Here is a 5,561-nt window from a genome sequence, read left to right on the forward strand (position 1 = left end):
TTCGAACCTGCCACCTTAGGTGTACATGGCTGGTGCCTTAGCCGGTTGAGCTATAGGCGCCGAGCCTGGTTCTATTTCTTTATCTCAAAAAAGTCACATAAGAAGACGTTCCTAAGTAACTTATTCAAAACAACCCATCTCCACTCCTCTAATCACTATCAAAACACCCTAACTACATCCTTCCTGTTACTTATCACTGCTATTTAGTTTACATATTTGTTTAAACATGTATGGGCAAAATAATGTCTATCTTGTACACTGCTCGGTGCTTCATACATTGTAAGTGATAAAAATCTATTTAAGTGACTTATTAATAAGTTATGACATTTAGCTTTTAATTAACCATGGGGAAACATACAAAGAATTCCCAGGTATGATAACACAAACGAGGTGATGAATAAAACTACAATAGTTTTATTGTAGATAACTACTGATTGTCTGCATTAAAGAGATAATCAGGAGAAAAAGTGTACTTTATTAAAATAAGAAATCTACTCTGCTCTTCTGGCCTGCTTCTTCCTAAACTCTGAAATCCTCATTAAATTGTAAAAGTTATCTAATCAATATCATTATTGGCATTGTAAAGCAACTACTGCTAATAATACAGAAAGACAACTTTATTAGCTCTGTTTACATGAAAGTTGTAACCTGTGGTAGTGTTTTTGAAACATATCCAGAGGAGGTGGAGCTTAATTTCCCTCCTCTGGAGTTTGGGTTGTTTTCAGTGACACACAGGTAATGAATACAATGTGGCAGAAATGATGGAGTGTGACTATCAAGGATAAGTCATAAAACGACATTGGGGCTTCTGCCTCACTCTCTCTTGGATCACTTGCTCTGCAGGAAGCCAGCTTCAATGTCATGTAGACACTCAAGGAACAGATGGAGATACTGACTCAGTGGGGAATGGAGGCTGACTGTTAAGGAGCATGTGAGTGATTCATCTTTGAAAGCCCTCCAGCTCCAGGCTTACTGAAGTTCCTGCTTACATCCTGACTGCTGTTTGTGCATTCTATTTTAACTGCATTTGTAATAAGATATTACCTTAAATTTTTGAAATAAATCATAATAAAAATAGCTCAAATCAATATAAAATTAGGTATGCTAAAAGTAAATTATATGTTTTCACCGCTATTATTTTCAGTCAATATGTTTACTCTCTTCTTGGTCCTTAGTTAACTAAATTGTATTGATGGTGAATCAATACCTACTACAAAAGAAAATAATTAGTGAAGGGACTATTTGAATATAGCCAATTGACCGGCACACAGCACACAGCACACTCTCCAAACTCCCTTTACCAGGAGAAAATTTGATCTAATTTAGTATACATGTTAAGTATGCTTAACATATTCATATTAAAATGAGCATATAATAAATGCATATGATGTAGATATTTTAAATATGCTTAGAGAGCTTCTTTTTTTCTTTATCTGAAATTTTTTATTTTTAATTATTATGGGTACATGTGATTTTTTTTTTTTTTTGAGACAGAGCCTCAAGCTGTCCCCCTGGGTAGAGTGCCATGGCATCGCAGCTCACAGCAACCTCCAACTCCTGGGTTCAAGCGAGTCTCCTGCCTCAGCCTCCCAAGTAGCTGGGACTACAGGCGCCTGCCACAACGCCTGGCCATTTTTTTGGTTGCAGCCATCATTGTTGTTTGGCGGGCCCAGGCTGGGGATTCGAACCCGCCACCTTAGGTGTATGTGGCTGGCGCCTTAGCCGCTTGAGCCACAGGCGCCGAGCCTACATGTGATGTTTTGAAATAGCATACAATGTGTAATAATTAAATCAGGGTAACTGGGGTATCCAACACCTTAAGCATGTATCATTTCTTTATGTTAGGAACATTCCAATTCCACTGTTTTAGTTATTTTAAAGCATACCATAACTTACTGTTGACTACAGTCACTTTGTTGTGCTATCAAATATTGTTCTAACTATCTAACTATAGTTTTGTACACATTAATCACCCCAGTTTTGTCCTCCCTGCTGGTTGCCCTTCCCAGCCTCTAGTAACCATTGTTCTATTCTCTGTCACCATGAGATCAAATCATTTTAATATTTAGCTTCCACATATGAATGACAGCATGCAAGACTTGTCTTTCTGTGCTTGTCTTATTTCATCTAACATAATGTTTTCCAGTTTTATCCATGTTGTTGCAAGGAACAGGATTCCATTCTTTTTAATGGCTAAATGATATTCCATTGTGTAAATGTACCACAGTTTCCTTATCCATTCATTCATTGGTGAACAATTAAATTGATTCCAAATCTTGGATACTGTGAGCAGTGCTGCAATAAACAAGGGAATGTATCTTTTTGCTCTACTGATTTCTTTTCTTCTGATATATAACCAGCAGTGGGTTTGCTGGGTCATATGGTAGTTTTAGTTTTGGCTTTTTGACGAACCTCCATACTGTTCTTCATAGTGGTTACACTAATTTATACTCTCACCAACAGTGGAAACAGTACAGGGGCTCCCCTTTCTCCACATCCTCTCCAACATTCATTATTGCCTGTCTTCTGGATAGCAGCCATTTACAAACCGGCTGAGATGATATCTCAATGTAGTTTTGATTTGCATTTCTCTGATGACTAATGATATTGAGCATACTTTTATATACCTTTCATACTGGCCATTTGTATGTCTTCTATTGAGAGAGGTGATTTTTTTTTTAATAACCTTGACTGGGATTAATTTAACATAATATTTACCAAAGTTGTGTGTACAATTTCATAAGCTACATATTTCTAAAACCACATAACAATAATATAGACTCTAAAAGGTCCCTCCTATTCCTTTGCAACTAATGCTCTTGTCTCAATTCTCGACCCTTGGCAACCAATAATCTACCTCCTGTCACTGTACAGTTTTGCTTTTTCAATACTTTGATATAACTATAGCTATACACATCATACCATGGCTTTGCTATATATAGTCCAGAATGCCTAACTTATTTTACTTAGCACAAACTTCTGAGTTTCATTCATGTTCTGGCATATATCAGTATTCAGTTCCTTTTTATTTCTGAGTGGTATTCTATTGTATGATGTACCACAATCTGTTCAGCAACTCACAGTAGATGGGTATCAGAAATGTTTACAGTTTGAGATTGGAATTAAACTGCTATTAATATTTGCTTAAGAGTGAATATAGGTATACATATTTTCATTACTTTTAGTAAATGCCTAGGGGTAATAAGCAGGATATACATTAAGTTCCTAAGCTATATATTAGGTGTCCTCAAACTACGGCCTGCAGACCACATGCAGCCCGCCTAGGACATTTATCTGGCCCACTGGGTGTTTTTGCCGCCACTGCCTGTCCTGCTTAGCAGCCAACTCAACCTGGGGCCTGCAGTCCAATGGTCTGAGGGACAGTGAATTGGCTCCCTATTTAAAAAGTTTGAAGACCCCTGCTATATATCCTCATAAATATTTTACATTCTTTGCCATTTTCTATTTTGAAAAATCAGGTTTATTGAAGAGTAATTTACAAATTACATAGAGTTTACATTCATTCTTTTTAGGTATATAGTGCAATGAGTTCCAAACATATACAATTAGATAACACCACAACGATTAAGACATGGAATATTTCCATAATCCCCAAAGATTCCCTCATATATCTTCCTTCTCTTTACTCACAGCTCCTAGCAACCATTGATCTGTTTACCATCCCAACAGTTTTGCTTTTTTCCAAAATGTCATATAAATGGAATCATATAGGATATAGTCTTTTGTGTTGGCTTCATTCACCTAACATACTACTATTCAAATTCATTCATATTGTTGTGCTTATCAGTACTCCATTCCTTTTTTATTGCTAAGTATTATATTTTATTGTATGGGTACATCACAGTTTATCTAGTCACCAACTGATAACCGCCTTAGCTATTTTCAATATTTTCTGGTTATGAATATGGCTGCTATAAACATTCATGAATGAACATATATTCTCGTTTCTCTAAGGTAGAAGAAGATATCTGGTAAAGTGTATGGCTAATTTTGAATGAAGTGGCCAAATTATTCATAAAGAGGCTGTACCATTTTACTTTTCCATGAGCAACATGTAAAGTTCCAGATACCCTTATCCTCATTAGCTCTTGGTATTGTCAGGTATTAAAAAATTATTCAATTTGTCACTGAGCAAGAGATATAAACAGGACCGTCTTTGAAGGAGACAAATGGCCAAAAAATACATGACAAAATGCTCATCATCCCTAATTATTAGAGAATGCAAATCAAAACCACCTTAGTAATATTGTCTTCCAATTCACGAGCATTGTATGACTTTTAATTTTTAGATTTTAATTTTCCTAAACAATTTTATAATTTTCAATGTATATATCTTATAAACACATTTTCAAATTTATCCATAAGCATGTAATTTTTCTTTCCAACTGAATTAGTCTCTTTATTCTCTTGGTAATTTCTTCCACAGTTACTACTTGTGCTGTAGGTAATGAAACATGTTAAGGCTTCACTTCAAGTGCTAGCACTGCTATGAGCATGGTCTCTCCCTTTACTGTAACTCAGAATTAAATAGATTCCTTTTTATATTCCAGTCTCAGAAATAGTTTCTACTATAGAATTTATCTGATGACAGTCTTATACTTTCTAGTAGTGGCCTACAACCAGTCTCTAGCTTCTCCAGGAACACTACAGGATGGATTTAGTTTGAACACGTATTAAACTAAGAGGCATGCTCTCAAATGAGTTTAAATGCATTTTATTTTTAGACAACCTACACGACATACTTTTTCCTTAAAAATGCCTCCACTCCAAATAAATCACGGTCAAAATAAATGCAGAGCTCAAGATGACATCAGTCCTGTTTGTCTTAAGTCCTGGTATTGTGTGGATGACAAGCAGCAGCCAGGAAAGATGACACGTGATAGATCCAAAGTAATTGCCAAATCTGTTAACATTTTTCCATTTCTAAACCATCCTTAAAAGAAAATCATATATGGGGTCACACCACCCTCAAGGTAGTCTAGGAGAGCAACCATGCCATCTGGATTCATGTTTTCACCAACAAAGAACTAATAGTTTTTGAAATTAGCGAGGGTGTGTTGGATCTGTTCTGCAGCCCACATCATAAAAAGGTTTCACTCTTTCTGGTCACTGTTCTTCAAGTTTGCGTTTGGTTGACTTTAGGTAATCTTTGATGTACTTCTTGTAGGCTTCTTTTGTGAAGGTTCCTGCAAGTGATGGCTCATGACAATAACAACACCAGTGATTACTGTGCTTTCTGTACTTTTGCCCTCGGGGCCTTCAGGGGAAGCATTTCTACCAAAGAGGGAATCATCAATGTTACTCTCTGTCCTACTGACCCTCTTCCCCTCCACCTCCAGGCACAGGCCCTCAGTGATCTCTTGGATCTTGTAAATGTTGGAAAACATCTCATGGTGGCTGATGAGGTCCAGGTAGGTAATCATGATGGCCACTGAAGGGAGATGGCAGTGCTAGCTTTGAGAAAACATCTCATGGTGGCTGATGAGGTCCAGGTAGGTAATCATGATGGCCACTGAAGGGAGATGGCAGTGCTAGCTTTG

At 36.9% G+C, this 5,561-nt stretch overlaps 1 protein-coding gene and 1 pseudogene across 5 annotated transcripts in view; both read right to left on the minus strand.

The window, feature by feature from the left end:
- LRBA (LPS responsive beige-like anchor protein) overlaps positions 1-5,561 on the minus strand; it is a 736,826-nt gene that overhangs the window by 215,065 nt on the left and 516,200 nt on the right. The gene's annotated exons all lie outside the window — the stretch shown is intronic.
- Positions 4,746-5,444, minus strand: LOC100960060 (annotated as a pseudogene).

This window comes from Otolemur garnettii, unplaced genomic scaffold (genome assembly GCF_000181295.1).
Source record: "Otolemur garnettii isolate 467f Iridium unplaced genomic scaffold, OtoGar3 scaffold00041, whole genome shotgun sequence".
In the NCBI taxonomy this organism is placed as follows: Eukaryota; Metazoa; Chordata; class Mammalia; order Primates; family Galagidae; genus Otolemur; species Otolemur garnettii.